The sequence below is a fragment of the Heterocephalus glaber genome, unplaced genomic scaffold (assembly GCF_053883595.1).
Source record: "Heterocephalus glaber isolate CG9 unplaced genomic scaffold, H.glaber_assembly_v1.0 deba00000122, whole genome shotgun sequence".
Taxonomy (NCBI): Eukaryota; Metazoa; Chordata; class Mammalia; order Rodentia; family Bathyergidae; genus Heterocephalus; species Heterocephalus glaber.
Genome location: NW_028258138.1, coordinates 67,771,037 through 67,791,780, shown reverse-complemented (window position 1 = coordinate 67,791,780; position 20,744 = coordinate 67,771,037). Strand labels below are relative to the sequence as shown.

The following is a 20,744-nucleotide window of genomic DNA, read 5'->3' as shown; positions in this document are numbered from 1 at the left end:
ACAACTAGTAAGACTCAGAGTTAAAAATATAAGTGCAACATCTAAAACTTAATTACTAAAGACTTGTTCAGATGCATTTTATTAGATTGTTAAGGAAATTGTGATATGGTCAGAAATTAATCATAATTGTCTGAATCTTTTAACTACATAAATATAATGTGTAATCATGATCTCCTCACCTTACCTGCTATATCAAAACAGGGATCAGAGGCTGAAAGACTTTTTTTTAATGTTTTAGCCTATTCTCATGCATCCTTCCTTTCCTCTTTCACTGTTACATACCACCACACACATACACTTAGATGGTGATGACCATTGTGTATTGATCAACTTGCCTACTTTGGGGACAAAATACTTGACACAGCTTAAAGAATGACAGATTTATTTTTGTGCACAATTTGAGAGGTTTCAGTCCATGGTCAACTGGCCCCAAGGCAGAAATATGGTGGAATAGCATGGTGGAGCAAGGCTGCTCCCTGCCTGGTATCTGGGAAACAGAGTACAGGGAAGATTACCAGAGAGAATGGAGCCAGAGACCAAATATAATCCCCAGGCCATGCCCCCATCACACACCCAGACACATCCAGAAGTATGTTTTACTAATCTTCTAGGTGTCCCTGAAGCCAATCAAGTTGACAATCAAGCTTAAATTAATTGGTTATCTACATGAAGAAGAATGAATGTAGACCCATATCTCACAACTTACACTAAACTCAAATAAAAATGGATTAAAGACTTAGGCATAAAAACAGAAACACTGAATATATTGGGTGATAAATAAAACTTTTGAAGGCATAGGCAAATACAAGGACTTCAGTGTGGTATGTCTACATAATGGAGTACTTCTCAGCCCCAAAGAAACACAGTTGAGTCATTCATAGGAAAATGGATAGTTGAGCCATTAATAATGCTAGGTGAGAAAAAGAAAGAAAAAGCTAAATATCATATGGTTTCTCTTATATGAAAACCCCAAACTATAAATGAAGAGTAAAATAAAGAGGGATAAATGATAAGGAAACAGGGAAGGGAGGCAAACTTGGTGGAAGTGGGAAGTGGACCTGGGGAAGGAAAGAGAGGGAAGACCAGAGGGAACAAGAAGGAATAAAAATGATCAGAATGTGATATGTATATGTACCAGTTGTCCAAGGTGAATGTAATTATTATGTGTGAGAAAAATATAATGAAAAAAGAACCTACTAAAAGAAAGCTTAACTGTTATATACTGAGTTTGTAATTTGTCTTCTGAGGTTATTAATTTATAGAAGATGTAATGGATTTAAGAGCATGTTGTAAATAGATGTGAACAAACATCTCTTCTGCACTAGAGGGTACCCCGGTATATCCTTTGGGAATGTTCTTCTGCCTGAGCATGGATGAAATAAAATGGCATTCCTGCTTACGTCTGCATTATATGGAACAAGTATTGGTCATTAACATGATACCACAGGCTTTGTAAGTATATTCTTGAATGGAGTTTTAAAATTAGTCTTCTCTTACAATTGCTATGTCATATGATCATTTATTGGGGCTGTAACAGGTTACAGTGACTGTCTTCTGTTAGATTTTGTTTTCATAACTCAAAGATCTCAGGACTTCTCATATACTCCAGTGGAAAAAAGTAAAATATAAACATTTATTTTTCATTAATTATGTTGTTTCACCACCAAAAAATGACAAAAGAAAAAAAGCTTGTTAATAATGTAGGTTTCTGTTGGAAGATTGATGCTAAATTTAAGATAAACCCTTCAGTTTAGTCTGAATTTTACCTCTTTTACAATACTGAAGTCACCATTTCCAGTGTGCAGACGTAACAGATTTTAGTGCTGGGTTTTGTTTATTTAGTATTCACCTATGAAGAGAATCATGATTGAACTGATAAAAAGATCATTCAGGTGGCTTCTGTAATATACTAATTTCAAAATGCATTTATAACACCTCTTGAATAATGATTTCATATAACATTTCAAATTGTTGTACGTATTCCGGGGAAATATGCCTCAAACATGGTTTTAGTAGAATGCATATTGGCCCCTTCCCTTGAGGGAACCAAATAAAATATGCCAGAGGTATAATATAAGAAATTTTAATTTTGTTATTCTTCATTTTTTTAGCCTTTCGAGGAATGAGGCAAACAAAAATGGGTGTTCAGTCCAAAGAAATCTCTTGCACAAGAGACCCTTGGGTTATAAAATGTGGCTCAAGTCACAGGGGCCTTGAGATATAGCTTATCTTTCAGAAATTTACAATATCTCAGCTGCTGCCATGGGAAACAAAAATACATAAAAATAAAACTAACACTAAATGAGTAAAGAAGAGAAAAGCAACATATATCAGAAAAAAGATACTTGGCAATGATTTTATACTGTTAAACCTATAGAGAGACAACACGGGGAATGCTTATAATGTAACATAAAACAAGATTCAAATGCGTGCATGATTTATCATCTCAAGTGTTTCTCAAAATTCCCAAATTATAAGCATAGAGGGATACAAGCTGGAAGAAAATAGACCAAAATGTTAACTGTTGTCATAGTTTGGCAGAAAATATATATTTCTTGTTAGTATTTTTCTAAATGCTACATTTTCTAAGTTTTAAATAAGTTTGGCCAACTTGTACAACAAAAGAGTCACAATTTAGTGACAGTAGAGATGATTTTGTTGATGACCCATGAGTTCAATTACAGTTATGGCTGCACAATATGAGAGTGGGCAACACTGGCACCTCTGCTCAGGAAACCTTGCATTCTTCCCATCAATTCCTTCATGTGCATCATCCTCATCTCTCCGCCTTTCTTCCCTCACCCCATCACCTCTGAGGGTCTGCCCTGAACTTCAGAGACCTCCACTGGTAAAAACTTTCCTAACCTCTCCATTCTGTGTTCCTCTACATCCTCCTGAAGTCCCTGCTCAGAAATAATTCTTACCAAACCCTGTAGCTGCTTTCAACACAGCCCATTCCTGCCGGTATGATAAGCTAATATTCATGAATGTTAGTGAAGTTTGCTTTTATCAAGATGCAGATTTCAGACACTATGAGAAACCTTGGGAGAAATTGATAAATGGAGAATGTTAACATGAACCTGAATTCAGAGACCTCGTTCTGAATCTTATTCCTGTTACTTCTTACCTGTATAACCTGAGGCAAACTGCTTAAATTTTTTATTTTTTTTCTAAGCTTCAATTTTCTCTTAATTGCAGTAGAGAAAATACTACTTACATCAGTGTCTTGAGAATTATTAGGACTGGTTTCTATGAACTAAATGTATTATATCACTTACTCTTTAACAACAAACAAGATATAGTAAAGATGGAAGAGAATACTGTAATATCACAACCCAATCCTAGATCTTTAATTAATAGAAACCACTTGACTCCCCTTTCTAGATGTATTTAATTTAAATTAATAGTTATGGAACATTTACTGTTGCTAGGTAATATTCACAGGTGTTCATTTTTATATGATTATATTGTTCCTGGTAACCAACCAATATGTGGAAATGGATCTCTTAAATTTGAGCTGCAAAAGTACAGAGTTGTGATAAGGCCATGACACCCTTCAAAAAACATTTTAAAATTATTTAAATCACTACTTTTGTGACTTTTTGTCCCCTCCCACAGTGTACATCACAGGCCATGTGGCAAAGATGTGAAGTCATAATTTAATTCTAAATTAGCAACCACTGACAAGGTTAAAGTTTAAAAACAATGAAAGAAATAAAAAGTGAAATTAATGCAAATCTTCACTGGCCCCTAAATGTACTCCTGAAACTCTCTACATCTTGGAGATTGCAAAGAGATGAGAGGGTAAGGCAGATAAGTATTGGTTTTCATTTGTAAATGAGTTTTTTGGGGGATCAGAAGATTTCTTATTATATCTATTTCACCTTCAAAATGGCAATGCTGAGTTCCCAGTAAAGGTTATTCATGAATCTGAGGATTTGCCTTTCTGACTCAGAGTTTACTGGCATTTGCTAAATGTTTGGCTTTGAATTAGTCTCTGCCTTTGACCAAGATTAAAGTAATGCATTGTCTCATTTATTAGATAGCACTTACTGGGCTGAATTAGGCTGAATGACCTTGGTCCCCGTAGTGGTTCTAAAATATTTTACAGCCAGACGGATTTCTACTAGACTTTGACTATGCATGTGACTCACCCCCAATCTCAGCATTGTCTGAGGACTTACAGTAGCTTCTGGGGAGTAAATGCCATTGTTTCTCCCCAAATCAAGCCTTCATGTGTAGGCTGAATTGTTCCTGCAGTGAGAGAGAGGAGTCTTGAAACACTGACTGGCCCTATGTCTTTCTTCTTGGCTCTGGTTCTATAATTACACATTTGAGAAACTCAGTTTCTAAGTGCAGCTACTCCCCCAGTTATGAATGCTAAAATATTCCTTCCTAGGCCCTTATGGAAAAGGTCAAGAAATTAATTTTGGATGATCATCTTCACCTTTTTAGCCAGTTGTTGTATTAAAGATCTCATGAGGAATTACTCCTTACACTAGCCCTGGCACAGGTCAGAGTGGAGTGAGAATATTCTCTATTTAATGAGGGAAGGATCAAAGCCCTTAATATTTTATCATTGGCATATAGATGGAAGTAGTTATCAAGGAATAAGAAATGGCTAAGAAACCTAGTGGCATAAATGAAACTATGTTTTGCTGAGAAGATAACATGTCCTCATGCATCTAAATATCTTCCTTTTTGTTTGATGCTTTTTATTCAACATAAGCAGCTAACATTATATTGTTTTACTTTTCTCTTTTTAGTTTTAACTTTTAATAAATGCAGAAAAGTTGACAAAATTGTAAAACAATCCCTTGTTTACTTATCACCAAAATTCAGTAATTAACATTTTGATGTAAGTACCACTAGTACTACTTTTTTAATATAGATAGGTATCACTACATACTAGACTTGTCAAGAATCTCTCAATAATGACACATTTATATGTAACCAAATACTAAAATTGTCCCTGAGAGCAAATATAAAATAGCAATTTTTTATAACACATATATTGTGTATTCCTCCCAGTTGTCCCATTAATATCTTTTATAAACTTTAAAAAAATACCTAAGCAACTATCTAATATTGTCTCTTTTAATCTATAAAAGCCCATCACTTTTATTTTTGACATTATTTTTATGAGACTAGTTTTGTGTGTGGATGTGTGACATACCACAATTAATCTCTTTTTTTTTTCCACTGGGGATCGAACTCAGGACCTTGTGCTTGCCAGGCAGGTGTGGCACCACTGAGCTAAATCCCTGGCCCATTGTCTGCTTTTTTGGTAGAATCTTTTGATTTGTATATCTTCTGCATTTCTTGTAAAATGGGTGTGGGTCTTAAAGCTCAATTGAATTAGTTTTTCTTGCCAAGAATATTTTCTAGACGATGCTAATAACTTCATAATATAAGAGGTATGTAACACCAGATTAAGCAACTCTTATTAGTAGTGAATCTGTTTACTTGGTAAACTTGTAACTACTAGATCTCTCCATGATATAGGTATCTTTTTTCTTCCACATTAACAAGCAAATTGTAGGTGATCTTTTTATCCATATGCTGTTCAACAAATTTTGATGCCATGGCTTAATACCCCATTGATGATCCTGGTTTTCTGAATTAAATCTTTACTCATTGCTGCTGAGTGATGCTTTGCTTTTCTAGCTCTATCATTCCTTCTCCATGTATTATCAGGCATTCTTCTATATTATTTTTTTTCTTCCCCTTAGCATGTACAGATGAACTCTGTTTCTTCCTAAAAAGAAAAGGTAACTACTTGAGTCTTTACATTCAAATATCATTTTTGAGCATAAATTTGACTAAAAGTCATCTCTGATGATAGCATGTGCATATATTTTGTTTCCTATACCCAGAATCCAAGGAACCATACAATTTAATTGATATAATATCCTTAATAAATTGCAGTTATTCTGTTTCTATGCCCAAATTATATGAAATTTGGACAGTGAGAATTTCTTCAAACTGACTCCCATGTGTTTCCCATGTACCCCTACTAATCACTGAATGCTAGCAACAGGATTATAGCACAGAATTCTGGGCTTACTTTGTACTTCCCCTAACCCAAATCAGGAAACAATCATTTCTCTGAAGAGCCCTGTTTCCTTTTGTTTAGCAATGGCACTTGGAATCCAAGACCTGGGTGTGAGGTATATTCACTGTTACCTGGATACCATTGCTTACAGGAGCTTCCAGTTGAGAGAACTGGAAAATGTATTTTTTCTTTCTGGTGTTTTTTTTTTTTTTTTTTGGTACCAGGGATCGAACTCAGGTCCTTGCGCTTGCGCAGCAGGCAGCAAAACCACTGAGCTAAATCCCCGGCCCTGGAAAATGTATTTTTTAAAAGTCATGGATTCAATTTAACACTTCAAGTATTTGCCAGAAAGTTTTTGACATTTGTATCTTTATGCATGCTCATATATTTCATTTAATATGCTTACTTTAGGGTTCATATTGTACCAACATAGAGCCTTACATTCCTAGTTTGTGCACAGATTGGAATGATAAGGGAAATGTGTTCTGCTATTGCTTCTAACTCCTGCTCTCCAACCAAGATTTACTCTCAACCAAACATTTGTAAAACCTTTAAAATGTCAATGCATTTGTGTGAGAAAAGTTCCCATTCAAGACAGTTTTTCATCTTGATAATGCTTTATTACTTTTGGACCATATTTCTTGCCTTATTTGTTAAAGTAAAAGTGTTCATCTTAATGTAGGAGTCTCCATGGGGAGTCCAGTGGAATTCTCTTGTCCATGGGAAATAAGACTAGCCCTCATTTCTTCTGTCCTTGAACTTGGGCTTTGAATTTTTTGTCATCTAGGCTTTTCAGGTGGTCATCATTTGTTGACATACTAAGTCAACCCTGTTTACTATCCCTCACCAATTTTGATGGAGTCATATCTAAGAGGAATAGTTACTGTTCACCTCCAAGTTCTTGGAGGGATACACTGGGCCTTTGTTGTAATCATGATCATTGTGGAATTACATAAAAGTTGTGTAGGAGTGAGTAGCAAGAGATAATTGCATGTAATTGGGGAATATGTAAATCATTCTAAAATTAGGGGGCCAACATGTATTTTGGGGATGCTAAGAGGAAGGCAGAGAAAGACACAAATCATCTCAGAGTCTCACCCCTCTGTTGTGCTTTCTTTAACTTAGAACGTTTTGGAAAGTGAGACAGACTTGAAAAGAATTTATGGTGAGTCAATACGGCACTTGAATAACTTGTAGAGAAAATCGTGCCTTTAAATATGTTTATGGAAAGTTTGCTCATTTACCAAGTTATGAGCAAAAATAGCTATCTGTGCTGTGGATTTCCTTTCCTTAGGTTCTATTTTCAGTGTTTTAATTGTTTTGAATATTGGCCAAGAAGACAGAGGTTTTCTCTTGAAAATAAGATTTAGTCATCTTTCTGACACAGAATATTTTCCTTAAGCTCAAGCTGTATCTTGAATTCCCACCAGGTTTTTCTTAATATGCATTGCAACAGGCCACAAGACTGTGGTGTCCTTGCAGGAGACCCATGGACTCGGCACCATACACTGTTGGCAAAACCACCTGTGGGGCACACCATCATTGAAAGTGGGCCAAGCAAAGCCTTGTCCTCGAAACAGCCTGAAATTAGCACTGGACATGTTGAGTGGAGAGTCCCCTTAGTGCATTCATTGCACAGTTGCAGGACACCATTCAACAGGAACCTTCCAGGATAAGGGACCAAAAAGAATATGGCACTTTGCTCACACTTTGCCAGAAAAGTAGAACAGAAGGGTGGCAGTTGGTCAAAATAGGTCCATCTTTGCTTCCCAACAAAGCTGTTGGCTAACTGCTTTCCTGTCTCCATGATGCCTTGATAAGGTTTCAGTTAAGAAAGTCTCCTCACTTTTGCTTTAAAGTATTTTAACTACATTCCATCCTAAGTGTAATTTTAGCTGAGTCTGTCTAGGCAACTGAGGGTAGCACACCTTAGGATCCAGAAAGTATTTGATTCCATCCTCTGGGGAATTTTCTGGTCTTTGCAGTGCGATTGGATTAGTGACCATGGAGAGTCTGACAAAGTGAAATTAGCCAAGTTTTTAAAGAGATGAGTTGACTATAAATGACATTTTGGGTTTAGCTTGTTTAACCACTTGCTAGCTTCATTGTTTTTTTTTTTTTTTTCACTTTCATTAGTACATGTTTGCAGGACATAATGATTGTATTCACTGTAGGGGATTGGTACATGTACATAACACACTTCAATTCCCTTCTTTCTGCCCCATCTTCAACCTCCTTTTATTTTTCCAGCTTTAGATCCATTTATTTATAAGAACTTATGAAGTAAATTATCATATATATATATACATATATATACACATATATATATATATATATTGAAAACCAGACTAGTAGCCCAAAGAACATACAAAACACATAAGACAATGTTACTAAATCAAGGTGATATTTTAGACACATTATCCACACTGAATTACAATACCTTTTTTCCCATCATTTCTTTTAATTCATACTTTATAAATATGTTGGATTTTTCATATAAGAGAAATTATACAATATGTAAGCTGTGTGTCTGAGTTACTTCACTTAACATTATGGTCTCAGGATGCATCCATTTTCCTACAAATGACTCAAGTTTATCCTTTTCTATGGCAGAGTAGTACTCTATTGTGTATAAATACCACAATTTTTTACCCATTAATCTGTTGATAGACATATAGGCTGCAACTAAGATTTAGCTATTATAAATTGTGCTGCTATAAATATCGGTATGCATACATCACTTTTGTATGATATCTTTAACTCCTTGAGGAAGATACTTAGAAGAGGGGTAGCTGGAATTTCTTTTAGTTTTTTGATGATGCTAACAATGTTATAGGGAGAAAGGAAACCTTCTCCACCGTTGGGACTGTAAACTTGTATAACAACTATGGAAATCAGTACAGAGAACCATTTGCTAACTTCAGAGAAAGAAGATTTTGATATAGTATGTTAAGAATGGATATTAATTTTCTTATCATTTAATTAGGTGCAATATTCTTATTATCTTCTAATTATTTTAAACTGTTTTTCCAGATTGTCATTTTTCAGGACAGGAACTAAATTGACTTTTTTCATTTACTCCCTATAAAACTTTACACAGTGCAGAGCTGAGTGGTATGCACACTGGAGCTGCTATTGGAGTAGTAAGCTTCGAGGAGATGTGTATGTGTGTGTGTGAGTACAGAATGGCAGGAAGAGAAAATGTTATAATGATTATGTGACCAATAGAAGAAAGGCAAGGTATAAACATGCTGTGTATAGATATTTCAAGAATAGAAAGGGAAGTATAAAGTAGAGTATACAAAAACTCGAAGGAAAATTGATACAACACTTTAAGACTGCAGTTTCTGGGAGAAGAAGAAATTCAACCAGAGGAAATTTAAAGTTGTTAAATTAAAATAAAGTGAGAATATGAGAGTATATTACAGAAATGAAAGATATGAAAAGTGTTATCCAGGGAAACAGAAAAATATTCAAGAATATTAAGCCATTGAATATCTAGTAGTAAAATGATCTAGGAAGGCGTTGTACCAGGGTTGATTTTTCATAGATTACACTGTGTCTATGTTGTGAGAAAACATATTTTGACTAAAATTTTAACAAAATATACTCTTATGTACCTAGTATTTTGTTAGTGTATTTTGAAAGGAAGTTTATAGCTTGTTGTATCTCCTTTTGTGTATATATAAAGAATGAATAATTTATTTAGGATTAGGGAAGGTCCAAGGTGAAGGAGCACTTTGTTCAAATGATTAGATACCAGGAAATTGAATATTTGAGCACAGAAATGATTAACAAGAGCCAAGCCAGGCAGAAAGGACAGAAGGGTAAAGCAGCCAGACCTGTACCAGAGCTTCTTGACTACCGTCCCCAGGCATAACAAACAGAAGTAGTGTTCCTCAAAGTAAATCCTAAAGTCCATATGTGACCATTACAGAAGATTAGCACATCCAGAAAAGAACAGCTCACTATGTTATTTATTGGTAAGAAATGATATCTCATTTATTGGTATGAAGAGGAAATTGAAAGAGAAGGAGAGAAAGTAAGCATGCAGGGGTTAAAATAAAGCTTTATTACAGAACTGTGTAGACCCATTATTATATAAAACATCTTAAATAGAACACTGAAGAATTTTGTCACTCATGAGAAGAACTTTCAAAGTTATAGACAATGAGGAGCATTCTAAACATAGAAGTGGAAAACTATACCAAAGCACTCATTCTAATGTACACAGAAAAAATCATGGACTAATAATAATAAGAGGACAGTAATTTTAAAAACAAACAAGAGAAATCATCAAGAATAAAGGAGGAAGAACTATCATTCTGCTGGTGGAAACCTCTAATCTGCAAAGTTTTTTCATAGTACAAATTAATTTGGGAGGCAATTTAGAACTTTGAATACATTTTCCAATACAAAATATCTCAAATTAAGTTTTCAGGAATGTTCCAAAAATCTCTTTTGTACAAATATGAATCAGTAAATGTATCAACTGTGATATCTTACTATATCAACTTTGACTAATTAATCACCATGTCTAAGATAAGTTTGGTTAGGTTGAGCTTCTAGACACCAAATGACTTGTTACTTTACATAAGCATTTAAGACAGTTTCTCTCTCAGGTTAACGAGTCAGGGCATCTCAATTCTGTACTCTCTCTAGTATTTCCTATATAGAAATAATTGATTTTTTTAAGTCATTAAGAGGTACCTCATTTTGGGCAGTCATGAAAAGCTGGAGTATTTATCCCTCCCCCACCCCATGTCTTCAAACAAATTAAAAAGACGATCATCCCTATGTACAAGAAACCACATAGATCAGGACAGAAAATGAGTTCTTTTTCATCTATTTTGATTAGCATGTGATGATGTATCAGTAGCAAATAATTAGAAGTGTATTGATAGTTATAGAAAAGGATAACTTGAAATTAGTGGACAAAAAATAATCCTATGGTAGTCCCTAGTTGTCTACATTTGGGTATTTGCAGCCAGTAAGAGAACACATATAAAATGAGAAAATAAGATGATATTACATGAATAGAGAATGTGTAATAAATTCTACACAAGTAGAATTCAGTTTTCACAAATGTCATTCTAACATCTAGATCTGTATAATAAAATTGTTTCCAAATCCTCCTGACAGTTTTAAATATTCTATTTTACTGACATAGATTAAAAACAACCTTTTGAAAAGAAAAATATAAAACAAATGTATTCAAAAAGTCTTCAACATGGAAATAGTAAACTTCAGGACAAACAAGTTTGGGCTGAGTAGAAGTAGGCCTAGAGAGTGGAGAAAGAGGAACCTAGAAAAGGAAAGAGCCAAAACGTACTGGGAAGGAAAGCTGATATATAGGAAACAAACTTAGAGTCATCCAGAGGATGGGTCCTAACTGGGCCCAGCTGTAGAGGTAGATTCTCTCTTCATTTCAGAAGAGCAGTCAGAAGGTTGCCCTCTGCTTCTATCCAAGCACTTAAAGTTTGTTCATGTTCACTGTAACCTTAAAACTGTCTGTGTCCTCATTTTGTTCAGATTTCTTTGAAGCAGATCTTCAAATTAATCTTTTGAAAGGAAATAAGAATCCACCCCCCACCCATATCCCACCATTTTGGATTTTTGTTTGGGTTTGTTTTTCCAGAAACTTGTGATAAAGAGCTGTAGTACAGTAGAGTTCATGCAGTCTAGTTTTGTCCACTTTATTAAACAGAACCTGTTGAGGGGCCTTGAGCTAGCTGGTTCTATCTAGTTGCACAGGATGGCCAATTCTACAAAGGAGTCAGATATTTGGACTTCTGTAGTCTCTGCATCCTCTTTCTTTTCTGAAATATTTTTTGCCTTAAATCTTTACCTATATCTTCCCATGACTGATGCCTTTTTGTCATTCTGTTTCAATTCAAATATCACTTTCCCAAAGAGGCCTTTTCTAACCATTTAATCAAATGGACAGTAGCACTTTTTTATCATCCTGGTTTACTATTTTTATGTAACTTGTCAGCATGTGGAATTATTTTATTGTCTTCCTTTAGAAACACATATTCCTGGAGATAAGGGTCCCAGCCAATCTTCAACAGAAAATACTCATCACCTAGAAAAATGCTGAGCGCATAGCAGATCCTCAAAACAATTAGATAAATAAGTAACTGCTCTTATTGTATATCTTTCCTCAAAACACATGTATTACCTCCACTGCTACATGAAAATATATTTTCTGATTTTTTTTCATTTTTCTCTAAATGTTTGCCATTTCTATCCTGACAATAGTTATCATATAGTTTCAAGCCAAAAGTATTTTTATCTTTATGTTGGGAAGAGTCTTGAGGACTTCCTTGTCCATTAATTGGGAAATAGTAATTTAACATGTGATTCAGAACACTGTCATGGTAATTCATTCACCATAGCAGAACTTAGAGAGTCCCCACTCCCACAGCAGGTTCATAATTAAGCTATAGTTGGGGAGAGACCCTTGGGAAACCATTCAGGTCCCTGAGCAAGAGGATGGGGAAAAAGATACGAATCAGACACAGCTTTTGGGTTATGATAAAGTGCGAGGTAGCTGATGCCTGGAAGGAAACTCTTAACCTTGTATATGATACAAGAAGGCATACAGGAGTGTGAGCATGTGTAGCTCTTTGGGATGAAACAACAGTTTGGCCATAATTCCACTATCTACCTTCAGCTGAGTTTCAGATAAGTTCACCTCAATGTTTAGTATAAGGATGTGCCTTCATTTCTCTTTTGTCTCCCTAGTTTTGTCTTTTTGTCTTCCTATTTTTAGGAAATGGCAGAGAGTGCTTCTTGCTTGACCTCAATTTTAAAGTGCTTACTTAATATCCCAAATTTCCCCTATATCAAGTAAAGGTAGAATAAAGAGAAAGAAATAAAATATAAAAGTTTTTCATCCTCTTTGACACTCCTAATTAGAAAAACCCAAACAGAGGTAGATTTGTAATAGTAACTGGTGACAGTCACCCAGAGAAAATAAATATATATGTGAAAATTGATTATATTTGATGCTGTTTTATTGGAAGCAGATTTGTTTTTGAATAAAGTAATAGGTATCAAGCAGGGCAGGAAGGAATAAAAGGTTGTTTTCAGTTACTTTATTGCTTTGTCTAATGACCATTCTTCCGGTTAATATCTTTTTCCATCATCCATTTTCCCTGACTGCTTTGGAACTGAGAAGAAACTGAGAGGTGAGAATCCCTACCATAAGACTGGAAAGAGTAGTAACCCAGGAAAAAGACAAGAAAGGGACTCTGCACTTATAAGTGATGGTAAGAGAAGGTTGAGTTAGCCTCTTAAAAAATATAACATCTCTGTCCTCTGTCCTCAGTGGAGACCTGCAGGTTAGAGGAAGAGGGAAGGCATCTGATGACCACACACACAGCAACAAACAAGGTGTTGTTAATAACAAAGAACGAGTAATTGCAGATTTAATTTTAGAGATTATATCTTCTAAGTCTCTTTTATATAGGTATCTTAGAAGACTTTCATCTTACTTGAAAGACATTAAACTCTCGCCAAACCTGGTGGGTTCAAGGTGGAAGAAATAAGTGATACTATGTTAAAAACTTGATAAAATGCTTTACCTAACCCTCCCTCTAATACCATCAAAATTAGTTATAAATCTATCTGAGAATCTTCCCTTTAAAGTATATTAAATTTTATCAGTAGCCAGTAAATTAGGTGGATGGATTTACCAAAACTTTATCTTGAACTTTATTTTGATTGAGATCTAGAAATTCAGAGATCCTGAAGCAGAGGTTTCAAAGAAGGGTGTGTGTGGGCATGCCTGTGTACACATTTGCATGTGTTATCAAGATGAGTATTAAGATAAATTGTGACGTAAAAAGGGACAAGCTTTTTACATGTATGTAACTAGTGCTGAAGCCACAAGATTGACTCTTACTGTAACAGTGAACTTCTACTAAGGACTCTACATTTTTATTACTGTGTAATTTTACTACTTAAAGTTCTGGCCCATTCAACTTTTAAAATAATTTTGATTTCATAGTTCTTTTTAAAAGTTAGTCTGAGTGGAGAAAGATAAAAAAGTTACTTTGAGCATGGTCTGCTACATCCTTTGACTTCTGTGAATAAGGAAAGGACTAAACACTAAAAAGCATTATCATAGCTTTCTTCTCTTCATGCAAATTTAGCTGTTAGGTCCATATGGTTGAATTCAGTCTTATCAAAATGTAACACTTCACAAAAATCTGGCTTCAGTCTGTCAGATATTTCAGACATATGTTTTTGTCTTAATATGCCTAGATATTGCCTCATTTGTCCACTTCCTTTTACATATGCAGACTCAGTCAGTGCCTATTTGGAGTAAACTCGCCTCTCCCTTAGACAGGCACTGGGCACCTGACTCAGAATTAAACTTTGAACATTTTGTAGCTTACCCTTAAATCAGTGATGAAGTACAGAGGAGAACAGAAGTCTATTGTACACTTCTCTGTGGGGAACATGAGAAAACTGAATGGCTTAAGATGCTATGGTAACTAGAGCTGCTAGCAGAGAAATCTGACAGTCACAGAGTGTTCTTGAAGCATTGAGCATAAGGCTAAAAGCACAGATTTCCGATTTATGTGTAGAGTCTGAAGATTATGAAAATCCACTTGAGAACATTTAATGTGAGAAAAGCATACACCCTGAAGAATTAAATTTACAGAAATCATACTGCATATGAAGTCATATACACATCAATTGTGTTTAATTACTTAATATCTTAGAAAACATAGATTTATGTCTACTTATGTAGTCTATAAAAATACTGGTTCGTTAAAATGCCACCCAAGTGATACAATCCCATTATTTTTGCTACTTGCACTAGGTAAGCTCCTTTGCCATCTATAGCAATTCTCACACCCACACTTGAAAGAGAAACAAAACACCAAACGAGGAGTTCTGTGGATGGGCACATTCAGAATTCGATGGATGCCACCTTGCTAAAGCAAAAGAAGAAATTGGCTCAAGGGCCTCAACATTAGTGAGGGCAGAGGGGAATAAACTCTTTCTATTTTCTCCTTCCCAGTCTCCAGTGGTAGTTATAGAAAGAAAATTTGCTTTCTGGGGATTTGTTCTGAAGAAAAAGGAACTAAATATATACTCAGTTGAATAAATTTATTGAAAATATTTAGAAACAGATTATGTGCAGCGAAAAGGAAAGAGGAAGATAAGGAAAAGTTCCAAAATAATTTTAAAGACAATCCTTACAATGGAGAAGATAGTTTTTAATATAGAAAAATAAAGAAAAAAATTATTGTTCTAAGTAGAACTAAAAGAAAAAGAAAATCTCAATTAAATATGCAAAGAACCTTCATTTAAGATTATGATACTGATACTTGCAATTTAGCTTAGCACCTGATCATTCCTTCTAAATATCACACAATATCTGGATACTTCTGAGTAGTATGATATTTTAGAACAATTCTCTGCTTACATTTGAGTGGCTAACACATTCAGAAATTTAAATTCTTAGCTAATCTTTACTTAAATACTTAAATACTTGAATACAAAAGGAATCTTAAGACTTCAAGGGCAAGTACAAATAATAAGGAAAAATAGTGCATAAAACATAAAACACGTACGAATAAAAACTTTTTATTTCTTAGATGTAAGTTTTCATATTGCTAGTATTTTTCCTAAAGGATTTAAAATGTGACATATCCACTTTCCCAGCCCAGCTACACCTCCCTTGCATGTTGGATTTACTGATGGATTTGCTCATTTACTGACCTTTTCTAGAAAAGCAAGCTGTGATACATCACTGGGTAAATTACATGTGCTTTTACCCTATTTTTAAAAACATTGGTGCATTTGGATTGCAGGAAAAAGCTAGAGAAACATAATATATGCAGTCCTTCATAGTTGACAAGTTTACTCATAATGTTTCTTTTGTATTGGTTCTGTTTCTGTTATAAAATCAAGAACGCAAAGATAAATGAGAATACATTGTATATTTCTAAACATCCTTTGTGCCAGGTTGGCAATTTATTTTGCCATTATAATTTTCTGTGTTTCTTCCTAAGAGTTTCTTTTTAAATTTTTTTATTAGTACATGTTTGCAGTACCTAATGATCATATTTATCATGGGGAGTTTGTACATGTGTGTAACTCATACCAGTTCTTTTGGGTCCCCTAACCCCTCCCATCTCTCCTTGCTCCTTCCAACTCTTGGTCTCCATCCCATTTACAAAGGCTCTATTTCCCTTTTTTTACTTCAATTTTTTTTCATTTCTTTTTCCTCTCCTCCCACCTCCTTTTATCTCTTGTTCCCAGCCCAAAATATAAATAAAAGTCAAAGTAAAAGAGAGATAATAACAAATAAAACCATCTTTTTCCTAAGTGGTTCTATTGTGGGTTTATCTGAAGCAAAAACTCACTTTGAACTTGTATACCTGGGCCAACAGCATAACAAGCTTTGTGACACTGAATAAGAGTCTTGAAGAAAAACACTCTGTTGATTAAAGAAAATTCCTGGACAAGAAGATTTGTATTCCCTTTCTGACATAAATTCAATTTCCCTTTTCATTTGTTAAAAGGTTTGCTCCCTTGAAACATGGAATGGTCTTTCCTTGCCATGCGTAGGGCAGACTTGACTCAGCATGCTCCATGTAGGCTCCATGCAGAGTTTAAGGAATGAATGGATTGGACTCAGAGCTTCATCCCCATAACAAGTGCTTCTATATATACTCACACCTTATAAAAAGTAAAGATGCCTTAGTAAGTGTGAAATCACTGTTCTCTTCTTCCAGTGACCTTTGAGAAGTAGACAGTTGCTTCCCATAGGAAGAATGAGAAAGAATGCAAAAGTAATGATTTACTCAATATATACTATGCTGAACATTTTACATATACATGGTCTAATTTGTAGTTCAAGAAAATCTTCTAGCAAGCAAGATATACATATGGAGATAGATTCTTTGCAAAAAAGAAAGAAACTAAAAGAGGGAGGGGGATGGAGGAGAGAGGCATGGGATTTAAAGGGGGTTGCAAAAAGAATTAAGATTTGTTATCTACATGTACAAACTTCCCACAAGGAATGTAATCACTATGTACTGCAAATACGTATTAAAGAAATAAAAATTAATTAACTGGAGGGGAGATAGAATATAAAATAAAGTGAAATTTGAGGTGTTTAATTCTTCAACATTATCTAAATAGTAAATAAAAGATTTGGGATTCGAATGTTGGAGAGAACAGATAGAAATAAAGTGCTGCACAGTTGTAACACTATTGACCTGGATAACTCTGACTTCAAAATCTCTGCCACATTGTAACAACATATACTCAACTATATTCTTAAAATATAGTACATCTGTGAACTGCATATACAGCCTGGATATCACATATTTTAGACTTTTTAAATTGTATTAGAGAAAAGCTGGATAATAAGCCACTATAAAAATTAAAAGAAAATGATATTTTTGAGAGAAAAGAGATTTCCTTGACCAACGAGTATATAGAAAGATTAAATGGTTTGTTTGGAATTACATTGTGATTGTAATACAGTTACATCATCTGATTTGGGCACACAGGAATAAGATTATAGCATCTGGTACCATATGCATCATCAGGTTGTTTCAGCCATCCTGGCTGCTCCCACCCTCTGACAGTCTGAGACACTTAACCTTTAGACAAAGATCCCTAGTGGATGATGACATTTTCATGGATTAACTGAACCTTTTACCCTTTTGCTCAATGTGTTTTATACTCTCAGACATAACTTTGGTTGTGGTGTGTTTACCCAGGTTTTATGTTGCTCTTATACAATTGGGGCTTGATATGTAACAGATCAACCCAGTTTTACCTTGAAAACAAACCATACCAGAATGACAGTAAGGAACTTTCAGATGAATTTAGGTAATTGTGATCAAGTCACATGATCATCTGAGGTCCAGTCGTCATTGATATTTGTTGTGTGTTTTTGAAATATTTACTCAGAATCAATAGAATCTCAGAAAAATGGCAAATTTGGAGTTTGGAGTCATTGTAGTAATATGAAGCATTACTGAGAAGTCAAAAGACCTTAGTACAAGTTTTAGTCTGCACTGAGATGGCCACATGGCCTTCACCAAATCATTTAACTTTTTAGGACTTTGGTTATTTCATCTGCAAAATATTGGGTTGAAGCAGTTGTGCGAGATCATTTCTGCTATCTCTACCTTGACGCTACCTATGATATTTAATAGAATCCAAGAGTTTTCAGCCCTGTTTATCAATTTCAAAGTCCAAAACTCAGAAGTATTTTCTTCATAAGGGTAAAATATTCTTCATGTTTGTTACCATATGTATGCTATCATATTTTCATGATAGTTATTTATTTCTGTGTCACAAGTCAACACAGGTTTTGAAGTTGACATAGTTTATCTTTTTTTTTTTTTTTTTTTTACTGGAAATGGAACTCAGGGCTTCATGCTTGCCAGGCAGGTGCTACACGACTGAGCTACATCTCTGGCCCCATAGTTCTTATCTTGCAATTCCTGTGGGTTAGAAATTTGGACAGGGCCTAAGTGACTTCTCTGTTTGGACCTCTCACCAAGTTATAGTTGCACTGGCATATGTGCTGTGGTGTCCTCTAGAGGTTCATCTGGGAACATTGAAGCTTACTCAGATTGTGAGCAGAGTTTATTTCTTTGCATATGATTTGAGGGCCCAGGAGTATTCAATTAGCTGAAGACTGCCCTCAGATCCCAGGGAGCTCTGCTTCCTTGCCCTATATACTTTCCCAACATGACAACTTACTTCATCAAGCCCTTGAAGAGGGTTTCTAGTGCCAGTTTTCTAAAACTGAGTCCTATGAAAAGGAATGTAATCACAGAAGTGATTTTTGTCATCTCCTTGATGTAACCTAATCACAGAAGGGACAGCTAATCACCTTTGTCATATTTCTTTCTTTACCAACAAGTCATGGGTCTTGCCCATATCAAAGGGAAGGCAATACACAAACGTATCAACATTAGCAAACAGGAATTTTTGGAGTCACCTTTGGGTTTATCCTCCACTACAGTATTGATGATGGATAAAATTTCTCAATTTTCTTGTTGCTATAGTGCTTGCTAAATCTTTAGAATCAGCACTTACTTAATCCTGACAATCATATATCTAGTGCTATCAATATCTTTATTAAACCTATGCAAAATCTGAGTCCCAAATAAGATCAGTAACTTGCCCAAAGTAACACAAAATAAGAATAGTTTTTATATTTTTGTGTTTGGATTTCCAAAATTCTTCCCATGGAAACTGTTCTGCTAATTATTTCACAGGCAGTTAAGCCAGTACTAAGCAATCGGATGTACATTAGTTGATCACATAGAAGATTAAAATAGAATGGTGATTACCAAAGAGTGAGGACAGCATGGAAAGGGAGGTAAGGAAAGGTTGAGTAAGTGGGTACTAAGATACAGTTAGATAAGAAGCAAGAAGTTTTGTTGTGCTATTGCACAGTAGGGTGAATATGGATAAAGATAATATATTATACATTTCAGAGAGCTAGAAAAATGATTCTGGAAGTTTTTATCATAAATAAATGTTAAATGAGTAGATAAATATGTTTAATCTGAGTTAAACATTATATAGTGTATACATGTATCAAAACGTTATACTGTACCTCGTTAATAAGTATAATTTTTGTTTTTATTTAGCAATTAAAATAAAAAATTTAAACTGAAAAGAATAATGCTTTCATGGTCTACGTAACCAAAGCCTCATAGAAACATTAAATAGCAAAGAAAGTAGAAAGTAGAATTTTTTTTTTTTTTTTGGTACTGGGATTGAACTTGGGACCTTATGCTTGCAGGGCAGGTTTGAATCTTTTTTTGACATCAAAGCATTTGTATGTGTATAGTTATGAAGAACATAATGCCACTGGAGAAGCTAAGGGGGATTATGTGCTCCAGTGCTGGTCATTGCAAATTTTTCAAATGCCAAATTCTAGTGTAGATGCAGCAGATTATAGGGAAACCAGGTAAAGTCTCATTATATCATTAGTTGGGGGCTTTTTAAACCTGCTGCATTGTGGGCTTTTTAACAGTTTGTTTTTGATAAACTTGGAGACCACATTAAACTTTCGTTTGAGTGCTTGAAGATCTGTCCTCCATGTTTTCTTGTGGATCTTAGCTAGTGAGAGAGGGTATAGGAGATATTATTCAACATAGACCCACTGACAGGCTACCTTGCTTTCCTTTGGGATGTTTTTAGGTTCAACTTTTCTAGCTCCTTGCCTTCCTGAAGAGAAGAGCCTACATTGCAAACCTAATTGTAAATGAGTATTGTCTTTTACTTGGAACTTGGCTGGGGACACAGGAAAGGGGAATGTAATGGGATTCCTTCAGTTCTTGCTAGCTAGGGAGTCTGTGAATCAGCATTCAGGTTCATTAATACCAATGAGAAATATTGGGTTTAGTCTATTTTCAATTCACTTAGCTTTCTTAAAAAATTGAGAGGTTTGTCTTTGTCACATGGTGTGTCATGATTAATCAGATAGATTGGATGGGCAAATGGCTTAATAGTTATTGCAATTTGTTACATCAGACATGGCTTATCATGCATTATTAATATCTGAATGTAAAATTAGTTAAACTGGGTCTGGCTTCTGTTCAAGACAGTTGTGTGTTAGCAGTTTCAAGAGAACTTCCATGGAATGGTTTAACCAATATTGCCTTACCCTTTCCATTTCAGTTGA

General features: G+C 34.9%; 1 protein-coding gene and 1 pseudogene across 2 annotated transcripts in view; both read left to right on the top strand.

Moving 5' to 3' along the window:
* Positions 1 to 20,744, top strand: part of Lsamp (limbic system associated membrane protein) — a 2,156,433-nt gene that overhangs the window by 179,337 nt on the left and 1,956,352 nt on the right. The gene's annotated exons all lie outside the window — the stretch shown is intronic.
* Positions 1 to 20,744, top strand: part of LOC147830466 (ubiquitin carboxyl-terminal hydrolase CYLD pseudogene) — a 156,780-nt pseudogene that overhangs the window by 118,799 nt on the left and 17,237 nt on the right. Inside the window, exon 2 of the transcript XR_015450399.1 lies at positions 1 to 20,744. This exon is cut by the window's left edge and continues 72,266 nt beyond it; it is cut by the window's right edge and continues 17,237 nt beyond it. The product of XR_015450399.1 is annotated as a ubiquitin carboxyl-terminal hydrolase CYLD pseudogene (transcript).